The sequence below is a fragment of the Seriola aureovittata genome, chromosome 4 (assembly GCF_021018895.1).
Source record: "Seriola aureovittata isolate HTS-2021-v1 ecotype China chromosome 4, ASM2101889v1, whole genome shotgun sequence".
Lineage (NCBI taxonomy): Eukaryota > Metazoa > Chordata > Actinopteri > Carangiformes > Carangidae > Seriola > Seriola aureovittata.
In genome coordinates, this window is record NC_079367.1 from 12297765 (window position 1) to 12315589 (window position 17825).

Genomic DNA, 17825 nt, shown 5'->3' on the forward strand with positions numbered 1-17825 from the left:
TACAAAAGAAACAGGATTTTTATATGTCCTCTTCAGCAAACCAGAGTAGGCTGTGTCCGTTGGCAGCTGGTGAATGTGTGCTCTATGTTCTGACAGACAGAAGAATGAACTGCTTTATTACCTCTGCACTGGGCTGCCAATCATCATAGGTGTCCCTCGCACTGCTGCAAAAACAGCTTGACTATAATGTATTAAGATATATGGTTCCATGTGCACAGATATCCATTGTCATATTAATATTGTAACTTGCAGTGCCTACGGTATTCCTGCACTTAATAATGACATTCCTGTGTACAGAAAAGAGTTTGTATTCTGTCCTGCTGTCATTTTATCTCTTATCAAATCCACACCCTCCGATGTTTTTCACCTCTTTTGTGGGAGTTCAACCATCTCCACTACCCAGCTACTCCCAGTGTCACACTCTCAATCCAGCTCAAATCCCATCTGATCCCGTTTTATCACAAGAATCACACCAGAAAGAATCCTGGAGCCAGCTCCTATCTGATGGCCTTGGTTGTTGCCTCCTCTAACTTTCATTTCCAGTGTTGATAAGCATCAAATACTATATCCACCTCATCCTGTACAGCAAAATGAACTGTTTGTCAGTGAAATCCAAAATGACCCAATGATATCTCAGGGTCTTTATCAGCGGATGGAGTTTGCTCAGTTGTCATGGAGATTGACATGTTAACATGCAAGCTCAGTAGCTGTTCTGGTTTCATAGTACTTTTAGGACCTTTCGGCCATGTTGGCTTATAAGTTAAGCATAAAAGTACATTCTTCACTTTGGATATAGTAGTTTGACACAACAATCCCAACTTGGGGTCTACATACCAGCTAGCTAGCTCCAGAAAAAGCTAGTAACTGGACTATGAGTCCACACTTTGTAGCCCAATTATAATCTCCGCAACCCTATCTATCTATGTATCTATCTATCTATCTATCTATCTATCTATCTATCTAACTAACTAACACACAGTATGTAACTTCTGCCGGTAAGGGTCTTTCAATAATAATTATAACAAAAGATGGCATTTTGGTGACAGTGTGAAGTACTGTGGGATCACAGAAGTTGTTGTCTTCACCACCATTGCCGTTACTGTAGTCAGCTTCTTCTGGTTAGGATTCTGTCAGTGTCAGTCATTCAGGAGGTTTTTATTTGGAGTCCAATTATCCGCAGAGGTCTCCAAAACAAACAAACCAAGTGATTATAACACTGAATAAAGCAGTTCCACATTAAAAGGTGGTGTTTAACTGATACTGCACAACAGACAGGGGACATCAGAGAGGGAGTGGGAGCTGAGACTCCCGTTGACCTATTGCTTCATTTGTTTCTGTGATAATTTATGATCCAGACACTTACTCCACACACATTACCAGCAGCCAAATTATCCGCAGAGATGTTCTCCTCTCCATACCTAAGAGCCCAGAGGATTAAAACCAGGAGAAACGCTAAAATAAAACAGATTTACTTGAAAAATCAGTAATTTTGCCAATTCTACAGAAAGTTTGGAGGGACTGGGATCTAAGCTGCCGAACAGTTGCTGGACTTGTTTCCCTGATAACTCAAAATCCAGACGTTTGATGACTAGAATCCGTCATCTGATAAAATCCGCATTTGAAAAAGATCTAAAACGTATATCGTAATAATGTGACTTAAAATTGGATAAAAGGGCAATTTTGTCTCCTTCTGGCAGGCAACCACAGCGCTGATGAAAGAGCACAAGAGATATGACGTCAAATGAAATGGACTGTTACCATGATTAAAATCACAGATTTTGCTACGTTTGAAAATTGCTGGAAACCTTTCGGATAATGTAAGTACACAACTCAGCAAAATATATAACATAGGCCTCTAAACCCTATATTAAGCATGCCTTATTAGAAAGTGATACCAAATATACCTTGTTAAAAAAGGTTTACAACCTTGTGTATTTTTAACTTATGTATATATTTTTAAAGCCTGCAGCTACTTTGCTGTATTACTGGAAGCTGTTGTAGCCTCTGAAGCATCCACGGAGGGTAACATCACTCTCCTCAGGGGCCTGTACTTGCCCCGCTGTAGTGCTGTTGGCACAGGGGCAGTAAGGTGATCTACAGGCTATCAGCAGGCCATCAGTATCATCCAGGGTATCTGTGTCATCTCTGGCATGTTCCAACCCAGGAGCCAGATTCTGTCTTCATTTCCATTACTCCATCACGAAATCAAAGATAAAAGATAGCAGCATGCCCCAGACTACACAGCCCACCGACGGCGAGGAGAAGTGATCTCCTTCGTTTGAGTTCTGCAATTAAGCCTTTGTTTAATCTCTGGCTGCTCCGTGTGTTTTCCACATGTCACCCAAATTCCATAACAGCGTGGCTTTATGCTGCAGCATACCCTGCCAAGACTTATCATATCAGCATGCGACTGGAGGGAGCCAATGTGAGTTAAACTTCACATTTTCCGGCACGCTCGAACACAACTGCAGCTCAGTCAGTAAGTCAGTCACTCTTGTCAAATGGCACTGGTCTGGTCTTGCATAAAACAAAAACCTCGAAATCTTAGACAAGTATAAGAACAAGGCAGAACTCTGTCTAGCCTGCAACCCCCCCACACCCCCCCTCTCTCTTATACACACATACCCCACCCGCTGACCCCCACCACCATATGCCAAAAATTATCATACAAGTTTCTCTTTGTATCCATATTTAAAACATGATGGAGAAGAATTGAGCCTTTATATGAGGGGGAGGTTGTGTGTTTATCCAGCAGCGCCAGCACCAGGAAACAAGAGAAAGCCCCCATTGCTGCTGGTGGAAGTAGGAAAGGGTCGGAGACTGCGGGACTGGTGGGAGGAGAGGTGACTGGAGACGGAGAGAGAGAGAAAGAAACTCTTTGAGTGACAGTAATTTAGGAACCTGGACTTTTTACGATTTTCCTGCTTTTGGGAAAACACACAGACTTCTGGGTATAGCACTTGGGACCGAATCAAAGACGTCTCTTACCATCAAACGGTGTGTGTGTGTGTGTGTGTGTGTGTGTGTGTGTGTGTGTGTGTGTTGTAAGTTTGTTTGCATGTCCATCTATCTGTATAGCCTGCACATGTTTGCATGAGCAGTATGTACAGTAAGTAAACCAATCGCCAAACAAATCAAAAAAGTTAAAGTCATATACAGCATATCGAGAGTGCAGCTATTGTGCATATTTTTATTTATTTATTGGACAGGTTGGTGTAAACAGTTTCTAAACTTCCGGGGCATTTCCCATGGCAACAGTTGATTGACATTTGAGAGCCAGCGTTGCTAGGACAGTCCTGTATATACTAGAAACACTGATTCAAGATGTTTGTTTATTTGTTTTTTTCCCCACATAGAGGACAAGTTTAGTCAAGCCTCTATTCCAGGGGTCTCAAACTCAACTTAGATGGGGGCCGCTGGAAGTAGAGTCTGGGTGAGGCTGGGCCGCAAGTATTCAAAAAAAAAAAAAGTACAACAGATCCAATCTTCTCAATCTTTATTATTAACAGTTCTTCACGTTTCAACCAAGTTTCAACCGTCGCCAATTCGCGCTGGACATTATGGTGCGTTCAAGTTGTGCTCGGAAGTCGGACTTTCTGAGCTCCGAGTAGGACATTTCAACTGGAAGTCTGAAATCGGAGTCGTTCCAATTTACAAGTTCCAACTTAACGGGAACGCACCATAACTTGACAACAAACGCAACACCGAAAGCTGTCATGAGCCTGCGCTATGGTAGCCCATAAGTGAAAAATAAAAGCCCAGGGCAAGCGCGGCTCGCCCAACAACTCGGCAAAAAGGTGCGCTTGAGAAAAACGCGCGGGCCGCACTAACACTAAACTTTGATGTCAAGTAGGGGGCCACAAAATAACATCCCGCAGGCCGCAATTGGCCCGCGGGCCGCGAGTTTGAGACCCATGCTCTATTCCACTAACTTCTGTAACTCAATGCCATCTGTTTGGTTTTCTTTCACTGACATTTCAAAAATCTGAGGGAGATCGGTATCCACTACCTACTTACTATAAGAAGCTGACATTTTCATGATTTGAAAAGTTAAATAACAATTATTTTGTGAGCACAGAAAAAAAAATCAAAGTGCATAAGCATGTGTACTTGCATCACCATAACTTGATTTCATTCGTATCCATAAAACTCACCATCTTCTTCCTCTAATGCTGTTTTTTTTTTTTTTTTTTTCAACTTTCAAGGTGTAATCGTCAAAGTCATCCTCTCTGTTGCCAAATGCAGATACTGCATGGCCTTCATGGTGATGAGGTGGTTAGGATTTAGTGGTGCCAAGCTATTTGGATCATTCAGGTTGTCCGTCGTAAGAGGGCAGCTATTTACGATTGCCATAGCCCCATACAATAAAGGCCGTAGGGAAGCGTCACTGAGTCTACCAGGGGAGAGTGAGAGTGTAGAGTTGAGTACATTACATGCAGTCCTTATCTGTCGCTCCCCCACACCACCGGCATAACTTGCATGATGTACGTTCTGTGGAGCTGCATCCAACTCATTTTTGGCACCTACAAAACTGGTACCTTGGTCACACTTAAGTTGTCTGACTGAACCGGGCAATGTACGGGCAACGCAGACCATTGATGAAAGCATCCGTTAATAGATCATCAAACCTCTCAACATGAATGGTAGAAGAGCTAAAGCATGTAAATAGCAGGCAGGGCCGCCGGAGGATGTTTTAAACTGGAGGTGCTGTAGTGACAGGAGCATTTTACCCCAACCCATTTACAATACAACCCATAGAAATACAACATAGGCCTACAACAATACTACTGTTCACACACCACAAAAGCAGTAGCAGTAACAACAACAGCAGCCATGTCTATAAGAAAAGATCTCTGCAATGCTATTGCACAATAATAGCTCACAATAATGCCATAACATTGCAATACACATGTCCAAAAGCCCTTTGGGCATGGCACACAAGAACATATCCAAATACGCACATTTTTTTCAACAAAGGTATATCAGTGTGATGTTAAAAGTAATTGACAACTGAATATTAAACTGCTCGGCGGCAGCTTAAACCAAATAACTTACCTTGAACTGCAGACAATGTGCTCCAGTAGTTATAATAATCCAAATGTGGCATTCAGGACGGCCTGGGTCCAGCTCCTCGGGAAGGTGAAGGGGCACCAAAACAACCGGTTTCCCTCTGCTGCCTCTTCACACAAGCACAACACACAACCTGACCACACTCATTATGAAGCCACTTTAGCTAACCAAATTGGTGTAACTGCACAGCTGAAAGTTTCTTTCCCAAAATGTCTGGCTGGAAAATTGAGGTTGGGTGGCTGGAGAGGCTCCTCAAGTCACTCCTAGCCTGACACCTGTTAGCAGCAGGCTCCTCAGTGGCGGCGGTGCTAATGCCGATACTCCGTCTATGAGGAGAAGTTACAACCAAACGAAAACAATGCTGGTGGAGCTGCTCTCCTGCGAAGGCTGGACTTCATTTGCTCTCTCTTTAACTGGTGGCTTGCCAAAAAAAACTGCAATACGCTTTTCCTCCATTGTGATTTTATCCTTGATTAGCTATCAATGCTACAGCAGCCGGGGAGAGTTGACATGATCCGCCCTACACTGCCTCTGATTGGCTAATGATCGGTGGCTTCGCTGGTTGGATCGGTTAGGTTAAGGCATGAGGAGTGAGATTGGTTAGGGTCAAGGTGAGAGGTCATTCTGTGGCAGAGTAGAACTGGTCATGTCAACAATATAAGAACATTATGCTCTCGCCACTAGTTCCCACAGCCATGATAGCAGGTGATATCAGAGGCAGTAGAGAAACCGAGACGGTTCATTTCTGATTATTTCCTGTATCTGTGTCACGTGGGGTTTCTCCAGCTCCCTGCCCGTTTAGGAGACCAGCAGTAGGTCTGAGTGTATTCATTCCAATGGGAGTGAACGAGATCACAGAAAATTAACTTGATTCGAGACCTGCCTGTGTCTCAGTACCAGGCGCTCGCGAGATCCGGCAACTGCCGACATCGTTTGCAAACTGATAATCAGATGTTTAGATGGACCAGAGTTATTTTTGGATTGACTTACTTATACGTGAAACTATGGATTAAACTTTTAAACTTAAATAAAATTTGTTTCATTGCTTAACAATTGCTATTGTTGTATGTTGTCATTATTTAAGTATTTTGAAGGAGAAAACAGAGAGTAGTTGGAGGGAAAACCAAGAAAATACATGAAACCTATTAGTTTTGGCCAAATAAGTACACAAGAAAATATATCCTGATTTTTAAGCGAAAATTTATTTTAATTTCAGCTTGATTTTAAGGAAGTGAATTTGATTGAATTTGGCTAAACAACCCAAACTCATTCTTTTTTAATGTGTACCACATGAGGCTCACACCATGGCTGTAAACATTTTGTGTTATTAGACCCCGTGTCCTCAGGCACCACAAGATCTGGCGCTCTAGTAAAACTCGGTACCAGCATTTGACATCAGCATTAGACAGCAGCTGCATGCCATCTTCATACCTTTCCTGGCATTTCCTTTAATGATCTGTTTAGAAAGTAAGATCTTCAAGACTATTTTAGTGTCATCATAGCTGTGAAATTTTCTGCCAGAAAGTTATTGAGAAGGGAACAAAATGTAGGAATGCAAGGGTTTATAAATGGTTCTACTGATGGATCTGTGTTTTTGCCTGTGTCAAAACAGAGCCAGGACTGAATAGGCCTCCTCATGACCCTCTGGCCTCGGTTCCATGTTCAGGCAGCTCAGGAAGGCCTGAGGTTTGGAGGTTTCAAACCACAACGACCTTCTCGCTCCTTTCGCTTCATTTTTGGGCTTTTTTATTCCGAAATGAGACACTGGATAAATTACGTTGACTATGAAGGGCCCCCTTGTTCACTTAGAATAATAAAGAAAGGGTACCCTGGTGGAGAACTTTGCAGTAATTTCACTGGTAAGTGTGTGTGAGTACGTCTGGGCTCAAGAGTTGGCTGAGCGAGACAGAGCCGGCAGAGGAGAGAAAGCGGGGGAGAGCCTCATTTCCTCCATGATGGATGAGCCTATTAGCTGTCTGGTGTTAGCGCAGGTTTAGCCTTACACCTTGGTCTCGTGGCACACACCACTGCTGATTATGGCAACTAAAGGGAGGAGAGAAGAGGGACTGCTGAGGATGAGATGACGAGCTCAAGTTTGGAAAATGTTTAAATCAAAGAAAGTAACACATACTGTACATATTCACGAGGATAACCATTCCTACAGTGAATTTACTTGGGCCTTGATGAGTTATTTAAATGAAACCATGTAAGAAGTTTAGAGGGTAAATGTCTCTTTGCTGAAACGTCTTAAGTATGTCAACGGGCCACAACTAGACTACTGTTTTGTAAGGGGTCACAAGTCAAGTCACAAGGCAATGCATTGTATCTTATTACATGATTCTTAATGTAACTTTAATCTGAAAAGTGACTAAAGCTATCAGTAAAAAGTAGCTTTAATATTTCCCTCGGAACTATCCTGGAGTAGAAGTATAAATTAGCAAATTATTTTAATAATCTGTAAACCGTGCTACACTCTCAGAAGAAACCTCAGGAGGAGCAACAGAGGAGGGATCCTCCAACAAGTAAATAACAGACTGGTTAGAAGTCAGACTTTATTCTCTCTCTATTCTCACAACATGAGGACTTTGTCGGATATCAAATCTAACAAGCAACAACACATTAACACGGTAGATCTGTAAGTCTTGGGACACATTCCCGTGCAAACTAATGGGGACAAATGCACATATGATAATATCCCACCTCTCCACACACACACCCACACACACACACACACACACACTTCTACATTAACACATACACACACCCTTCAGATGTGGAGTCTTTCCAGAGGAGAGTCCACCTGATTCCCTCATCCATCCACAGGTTATATTTAGGACTTGTTTGACGTACCAGTGCTGAGGCTTACAGAGTGGGCAGATGGGGGTTGGAGGGTGAGGGAGGTTGAGAAGGGGTGGGAGGGGGTGGGGGTTTAGAAGGCGATGGAGGGTCAAAGATAGTTGATATCCCTGTGCGTGTCCTCCAACCGCTCTTACTCTCTATAGAACCCCCCGCCTTCTTTCTGCTGCCAGCTTTCTCTCACATGCAGTTCTTTCTTTCTTTTTCTTTCTTTCTTTCTCTTTCTCTTTCTTTCTTTCTTTCACTCTGTATCTCAGTGTCGGCTCGCCATGTGTCCTGCCTCACTCACTCTGTGGAACATGTGTCACCCGCACTCTCCCTGGCATGCGCTCTATCTCTCGTGCTCTCTCGCTCTTTCTCTCTCTCCCCAGCTGACAGCATGTAATTGAAATGGTCAAACACATGAAAACATGACAAATGGCAAGAGGTATTTGTGCCTCATCATCATCATTGCAGAGCACTCTCGCTCTCACTCCCCTCAGCTGGAGCTTGGCTGACAGCTTGTAATCGAACTGCTCAGACACATGGCAAATGGCAGGAGATATTTGTGCTTCATCATCATAATTATAATGGACAACCAAACCCTTTACCCTCCACCCCCTGAACGTATCTACACACTTGGCTGCAGCACAGAATGAGTCAACATGTGTCAAAATATGAATTATGACTCTTTGGCCTGCACATGTTGTATTTCCCATCAGAGAGTCCCTGAGAAACGGGATATGCAGATTAACAAGATTAAGGAAGATCAACGTGATTAAATGTGTCTAAGTGAGTGGAGAACAACAAATTGATTTTAAACCCATCTTGCGTCTGAGCATATAATTTTTGGCCCACTCTGTGTGATCACTGCTGATCCACTTCTGAAGTCCTCTAAACTAAACAAGCCTGGAGGATCAAACTTCCTGGTGCCATGTTGGGGGCTTTTTTTCTGGTAAGAAAACAGAGATAAAACAGTTATCAAGATAGGACAGGAGGCACCATGCTGGGCCACTGACCTGGGTTTTATCACCAACAGTCAGTCCTGACAGCTAACACCATACACTGATAAAAGTGGGTGAGTCACTTGGTGTCAATCAGATCATCCACAAATCTGCAAGACATTATATAAACTGTATTTACAGTTCTGACATGCAGTTATGAAAATCAAAACTTAAAAAAAAAAAAAAAGGTAACTTTATAATACCGTCTTCAATTTATAGTCAGGTACCAATAAAACACCTAGTGTGTTCCACTGGTACTTAACTATAGTTACAGTGAAAGAAAAGGAGGACAGAAGAAATCAATTATGTTCTAAGTATGTATGTAAACACTGGATACCTACAGGCTACAATACTGGGAAACAAACCTGGAGTTTAGGAAACATGGTGTTACCACTGATCCTCTGCAGAACTACAGTATTTTGGAGTAAGTAATTATGGAGTAACATATTTCACAGTTACAAAACTGTGAGGGTACAGTAAGGTGAAGTACATATAAAATATTAAATTTTTATTCATTTATCAATTGCAGATCACTTTAATGAGAGGTTTTGTACTGTATATACAATGCTTATTATTCTTAACTGTGGACCATATCCACTAACTAACTTTTTCCAGAACTCACAGTCTTCATCGTTGGGTGGAGTGAGCTCAGTTGTCATGTTATTCATGAAAAAAAAAGTGGATGCGGAAAAGTGGATCTTGAGTTGAGGAAATAGTTCAACATTTTGGGAAATATGCTTTAGAATTTCTCGTAGGTGGATTTATTTTCTTATTTTTTTTGTGACCTTTAGACAGAGCCAGGCTGTTTCCCCCTGTTTTCCAGTCTTTGTGCTAAGCTATACTAACTGCCTCCTGGTTGTAGCTTCATATTTAATGCACAAATATGAGAATTTTATTAATCCTCTCATCAGACTCGATAAGAAACCAAATAAGAGTATTTGCAAAAATGTCAAACTATTCTTTTAAGTTTATTTTTGTCAAACCATTATCTCCAGGGTGAAGATTCAACGATTCACGCTCAGTGTGTATTTTTGTTGTTTTCATATTTTGTAATTGCCATTTTATGTTGTTTTGTCTCCACATTTATTGCAAAAGTTTAAGGTTTTTATTTACTGTCTTATGAACACACAAAGATTTATTTTTATTGTCCTTTACCTGTGGTAGCGCATAGTATGGAGCTGGACATGAAATGTGGGGAGATAGAGAGGGGACATTGCAGTTCTGTAGTCTTAGACCCCTTGGCCTCCAAGACACCCTAGTTGTTTCTTAGTCTGACATAAATAAATAAACACTTTCTGACATACTTGAGATGCAAAAATCCTGCTCATTGTAAATGTTTGCCGTGTCATTTTTTTATCTCAACTTAACAAGCCTTATTATGTAGAGCTCGTGAAATAAATGTTTTGTGATAATGAGAGGATGAAACATGAGAAAGAAAGTGCACAGATGTCCGTCTGTAACACTGCACCGTCCTGGTGGGAGATCTCTCTGTGAACAGACTGGTTTTCTTTTCCTAACAGTGTCTTAAGAGTTTTTCTGCTTTCACTGGGAGTCTTAAATTATTGGTGCCTGGCAGGTGGCGTGTGTTATGTCTTTTAAACAGGATATTTGTGCTTTGATTTGTTTATTTGTTTGTGTTCCATTGCTAAATACATTCATTTGATTAGTCAGATTCTTATATTATTAATTACTTTCGTCATGGTATGCTCGTTTTCAGTTCAAATAATTTAGATTTGATGGTTAACACTGGTTTTATGAGCAACCTTGACTTCACTTTGAGAAAAGAACATGTTACACTATAATGCCATCGAGCAAAACACCATAACCTGTTATTGGGTAGCTGAATGAAAACCTGTCAAACACAGACAAACAAAAACTTCAGAGGGTTATATTTATTACCGAGATTACATTGTGTGGTGTTCCTGATATTTTGCCCGCTACATATTTATCACGCTGCACTGTCTATTTGTGTTGTGAAGTCTTTTTTTGATTGAGGTATCATTTGAATCAGGATCCAAGTAAAGACCAGTGGTTAAAGAGTCACTGAGGTCTTTTTATTTAGCAGCAGAGCACAAAGCACAGCAGGCAGAGTTAAATCATACTGCCCTGCTGTTTTATTGTAGCTAACTCATGTTGATAATGATTTGATAACACGACACTGCAGACAATTACACGCAGAGGAATGTCAGCAGGGAATGCAACGTCTGGAATATCAACAACTGCTCCCCGCTGCCAAATGCATAATGAAGTTGTTTTGGTATCTCCAGCTATCTAAAGCAGCCATCTTTCAGCTATCCTAAGCAGCTATCTTATGTCTCTGTCCCCTCCGACATCAGACGGGGGACAGAACAGTGAGAGGCAGACAACACTGGATACACTGATAGTGCAGGGGTCTTGTTTTCCCATGTGCGTTGCCAGGATGTGATGTATAAATAGGCACCAGGCTGTTTGTGTGTGAGTGCAGGCTTAAGTTATGTGACTATAGCTTGATAGGGGCTGTACGTGGCTGCGAGGCTATGGTGGGTCGGGGCTGTCGGTGTTGTCTCATGTCCTGAGATCTGAGAGGCCTCTCCCACGAGGTGGTGACGGGCAGCAGAAGGGCACGGATTCAGAGTATTTTGGTGTTAATTGAGCTTATTGGCCTGCTATTCACAGCCTCGACGTGATTGATTTAAAGGCTAGTGTGAGACTGTGACAGGGTTGACCTCTCTGGTGGCGGCTCCTTAGATATGGTCTCAGGACTGCACAGCTGTGAGGAGTAATCCTCTCGCTTCATTTTTTTCAAAGAAGAGTGAGCAATCCGCCCTCCTTCAGTATTTTATTAGTTTTTCCGACAGTACAGATGAGAAGAAGAGGAGAGGGGAAAGAGAGGAGGGAGAAATGTGAGGGCCTGGCAGAAGCTGGGATTTGAACCTGTGCTCCATGGAGGGTTTTCCACACTGGTGCACTAGTTAGACCAACAGTTATTAAACATGTACAATAGTACTGTATTTACAATGAAAAGAGTCTGTAAATAGAATCTAACATTACTGGGTTCTGGAGAGTTCTCCTGAGATTTGATTGCAATAGAACAACATTGCAAGATTATTTTTTGCTTTCTGTGTATATGTGCATATACAAACCATTAAAATTTGAAAATTTGGGAAATACTCTTAATCAGTTTATTGCTGAGAGTCAGAGAAGATTTTTACCATTCTTATGTCTGTATGGTGAATTTTAAATCTGCTGTCAGCAGCTGTTTAACTTAGTTTAGCATATCTCGTTTTCCAGTCAGTCTTGTTTTTCAAAAATATCTCCTTTAAAGGTAATGCTTGTAAGCTACATAGCCAATGTTAGCATTAACATCTCTTCAGGACAGCCTGAACATTACAGTGACTCGGTATCGGAAAGTGAAATGAGCTGACTGGGCCAGAGCTAGCTTGTTAGCTAGTTATGCTACCTTAACTAGAAGAAATCAAAATAAGAGTTAACAATGGCATTGCTTTCCACAGCTGGAGACAGTTCCTAATGAGTAAAGGAACGAAGTTTGATACAGCAACATTTCTTCCAAACTGGTAAGTAAAGAGCTCTAAATGCTAAGGTTGGCTACTGTAGCAATAACAACACTTACAAATAGAAAGTTCCTTTAAATTGCATAAAGGTTGACATACTCTACTAATTTAGACCCTTTGCTAAGTAAGATCTCAAATGCCAAGAAGAGGGTTTACTGAACATATTCTAAATTCCAGTAAACCTATGTTATTTTCTTTGTGTGAGTACAGTTTCCAAAGCTGATTGACAGGCCTTGACAAAATAAACGGCAACTGCAAGTGTTATTTCAAGTCAGTCATGCTACTTGTTCCTTTAACCTTGTTCACTCCACCACCCCCCTCAATCCATTTTTAGTCCTTCCAGCCCGGCCTGGCCGACAGTCTAAAGTCATTCACTACATGCACTCTGACCCATAGTGAAGCACAATCAATCCCAGCACTTACTAGTGTCAATTATTCACATTCTGGGGAAGAAGAATTTAACATTTCCTGTTATACAACATAGGCAAACAGGCATTGTTTCTTATCATATCTTCCCACAGAAATTCTAAAAATCTGAACAACAAAATGTAATTGTTTGGGCTCCCCTCCCTAAAAACTTTATCTTTAATTATTTCTAATTCCTCTGACCCCACTTTCCCTCTGCGCAAAGCCTCAGCCATTCAAAACACCTCCCACCCCTCTCTACTATGGCTGCACGACCGCGCAGTAGTATTGCTTTCAACTGCATTGCTCCCCAAGGACATCTGAGAGTGGACCTGAGTGTGCCCAGAAACTTCAGCCTTTAAAAACAAAGAACACATTTAACTGTTGCAAATTGAGCCATTCAGCATTAGTCTTCCAGTGCAAACACACACATCCACATATTGCATGCAGACATACGTAAACACACCAATACCTCATCAGTCAATTTCATTTTTCTGCCATGGCTAAAGGACTGAAGATTATAATCCATATGTACTATACACTTCATTCTGACGTTTTTATTTTTCTCTGCATTGTCTGCTAATACATACTGTATACACATTTAGGACATTTGATACTTTAGCAATCTGTAACTCTATTTTTGTGTTTTTCTTGTTTGTTTGTTTTTTTAGTTGATTCAGCTGCAGAACCGAAACCCTATAGACTTCTTTCCCATGAGGCCCTTTGAATTTATGTCAAGTCGGGGTGGGATAGTTCAGAAAAAAGGTCAGCTGATGTATACCAAATGTTTTAACTATTATTTCAAGACAAACTTTTATTATTCTTGTCTTATAATGAACTTATTTCCCCAATGATTAATCAGTAAACAAAAAAAACAAACATTTGAATCACAGCAACCTTGTGTTTTCAAGTTACAATTCATTATTACTTTCACTTTTGTAAATCTATACAAGTTATTAATTAGGAGATGTAAATTAAGGGAAACAGTCAGAGGGATTTATTTTCTTGCATTGTGATATTTAAGACAAAGTAGCTGCAACTCAATATCAGATGTCCATTTAGCAAATGCTGTCAAAACCTGCTTTTAATGTCACATATATGGAATATTATTTCCATTGTTGCCAATTTTGTCTGTATTCTGTATCTTCTGACTTTATTTTCATCAACTATTGTCAAATCTGGCAACTTCTCACGTGTTTAAAATTCCATTATTTTCTGAATGATTGCTTCTTGGCTTCTTATTGCATCCATAAAACATATCAAGTTGTTGTCGTGTACCCAAAAGCAGGATAGCAGAGGCAGAGCCAGGTAAGATTAAGAGGCAGTTTACTTGGTCTCGAGTCAAAAACACGGTCGGCAACAGGCAAGCAACAGGAAAACAAAGAGAAATCAAAAAGGGGGCAGACAAGCAAGTAAAGATGAAAGAAAGACTAAACTCTGGCTGGACGCTGATCAGCACAATAGATGATCTGACAATTGTGAACCGCTGGTGGACCGGTGTATATAAAAGGTGACTGATTATGGGAATAAGGGGCAGGTGTGCAGGCAGGTGATGATCAGGTGACTGGGGATTGGCAAGAAAAGCTGGGTACAATTAGTGCATTGATGGAATGACAGGCTCTGGAATTACAGAAAATGTTAGTGCAGGCAGTGGCAGAAAAAGAAAAAGCCCTTCATCATGACTGTTATAGATAGAATATGTGAAGAACTGTCCTTTCTAGAACTCCAATCATCTTTAACTAAACACTCTCAGCTTTATACCTAAACTTAAGCATCTCAAGGCTTATACCTAAACATAACCAATGTTAATCTTACTGTAGATCTAAACCAAGCCTTTGTCATTGGTCAGTCAATCCAATACTACCACTATCCATGACCCTGCTGGGATCACACTTATTTGCACTACTTCTGGAGCGCCTAAAGATTCTTATGTACTTTTCAACATTTCTTTCATTTTAAACAGGAAACTGAAAAAATTAATCTTATTTCTATTTACCATCATCTTGCAACTTGTAGAAACTGTTTGAGCAACAAGCAGCCACTGTCTTTGAAAGCAATGCTGTTAAAATATTGTGTGTAGCCAGCTGGGAGCACAGATAGATAACTTCTAAATTCATCCAGTAACTTAGTTCTCATGATCAATGTTTACATGAATTCCACACTCAAGTGTTGAAGACTAGTTTTATAAATATAACAGTGTAGAAGAGCTGTTTAGTTTAAAACAGCTGCAGGAAACTACAATATATGTTTATACTGTACTCACTGTAGGTTGACACAGCACTGTTTTTATAGTACAAGAACAAGACATTACTGTACTAAACTGATGTTTTACAATCAAGAAAAGATCTGCATTGATTATGGAACACCACTACCCGTTGAAATTTTTTTCCCAAGGATTTATTACTTTAATTTCTGTGTTTGGAGCTGCTGAAGCCACCGTTCACAGTTGTTTCACTTTTTTTCCAGCTGTGAGTAGCTCCTCCATTTCCGCTGTGCATAGCGCTGTGGGACCATCGACAGCAGAATCATACATCAAGTGATTCCAGTATCCAAACTGGCTTTTTAAAATGTACTTTGTAGTTTTTCAACTACCACCAAAAAAGTTAGTATGTCTAGTTGCAGGGCTGTCTTGAATACATTTATTTTCAAAATGAAGTTATACTACTGCATTTCTAAAAAAAAACTTGGATCATTTTGAAATTTTGGGATGGTGAAATGGCTAAATTATCCATGTGTTTAATTCCAGTAATGCTGATATTTTGAGGATATGACAGCAGGGTCAGTCTTGCTACCTGCCACAGGCTGTGAAGGACATTATCTAGTTTCAAAACACTGGAGGATGAGGAACACAGATGGACTGAGGTGATGAACCAGGCCCATTCACTTCAGTCACCTAATAGCACTACATAAAATTGCATAACAGTGTAACTGAGACATTTTGTGCACACTGTCCTCTCATTACAGCAAATAACAAATTGTGGATTTGGAAAGAAGTGAACAATGTCACTTAAACAGACATCATAACTCTGTAGCCGTGATTAGAAAACAAGAGAACTCCAAATGCTGCTGCTAACTTTCACTTGTCTCCTGTGTCTGCTCATTCCCCTAGCACTGCATAAATTACAGATTATTACAACACAATATGAACAAAGAGATAATTACATGATCCAAGCCTCAACAATTTGCTATTATACTCCCTGTCAAAGACAGTACACTGGTTCAGATGTATTGCTTTAAGTGTGAGGTGTCTCTTATTACACCCATAACAATCTCAGACAGCCCGTGTCTCTGGGATAGTAATGTCATGCCAGGCTGTGGCAAGGCTCTCCCATTGTTCTCCACGGGATGTTTATAGCTTTGTGCCTGATATATGATAACCAATAAGTGAGAGGTAGTAATTACAAGGCCCACACTGCACCAGATTGCCTGATGAATGCGTGAAATGGGGGTTCTTTGTGGAGGCTAGTTATTACAAGACATACAGAGACTTGACATACGGCAGTACTATGAGAGGGGGAATGTTTGCAGGGGGAGAAATAAATAGCATATATCCATTTCCTCTACCAAATGGCAAAGTAAATAGCACTGACCCTCTTAAAACAACTCAGCTGCAAGCCAACGAGTGTCCAAATCAAAATACTCAGTTGCACATATTCCTAGTCTTTCCCCATTCTCTGTTCAGGTCAAGAAGAAATAACACAATTAGGTGAAATAAAAACACACAAAGAAGGCCCAATGGTATCCTATTGTAGGGCCCAGGACACAGATTAGTGGTGCGGTCAGACCTTGTGTCTCCTAAACTAATCAGCAGCGCAGTGCCAGTTATTCTTTATGGATGTCGCCCCAGAAGCGCAGTAGGGAATCAAAAGCCACCCAAACTCAGTGTATTCAATTGTTAATTTGTAAATCAACCCAGCAAGTGGTATCACAATGGTTCAAATGAATAGTTTGACAATTTGAGAAACTATGCTTATTTTTTATGCTTTTCTCTTCAGAGTTGGATGAGAAGATCAATACCACTCTCATGACTGCACAGTAAATATTAAGATACAGCAAGCTCCATATTAGTTTATTTTAGCATAGACTGGAAATGTGGGCAAACAGCTGGCCTGGCTCTGTCCAAAAGTAACAACATTTTCTAAATTTACGAGGGTTATGTGGCTGACTTTTTCTTGGCCTGGCACAGTAACTTCCTGAGATATAATCTGTTAATTAGTGAGCTTTAAAGGTGGAGGTAGGTAGATTTTGTTACCTTTGGACCATTAGACCGAGCCAGGCTAGCTATAAGATTGTTACAAAATATCCTAAAGAAATTGTGTGATGTTTTGGGAGATAGAGTTAGTTATTTGCTTTGATTATTGTATTTAATAATTATTTTAATGGCTCAACTTCCTCTACTTGTATATCCCTTTCTTGTCATTATTTTATTATATTATTTTGACATTTCAATCCTGTGTGTTTTGTTTTTATTTTCAAAAATATCTATTTCGTTGTTACTTCCTATCAGTAATTGATACTCCCTATAGGTAAGTGATGGTCAAATGTACCCTATGTATAAATTGAAAACATTTCTTAGGAGGTGCGATTCTGTTTTGGATAGGGATCCTTGCTTTAATTGAAGGCCTCAGACCTCAGACCTGGCGGTGGCAGTGGTTGGGAAATTACTTTTTTTTTACTTTTTGAATGCAGCCTTCGACAGTGAGATTGTTTTAATTCTTTACTGTATTCATTTGTTAAGTATAAGGCAGTAAAAGCCTGCAGCAAGTTAGCTTAGCTTAGTCTATCGACTGGAAAAAGGGGAAAAGAGCACCCACCAGCACTTCAAAAATTCACTAATTATGGTTTGTTTAAAAACAACACAACAAAATGTTAGCTGGAGCCAGGCCAGCTGTATCAATGTTTCTAGTCTCTATGATAAGCTAATATAACCTAAATGAAGCTAACTGGCTTCTGGTGGCAG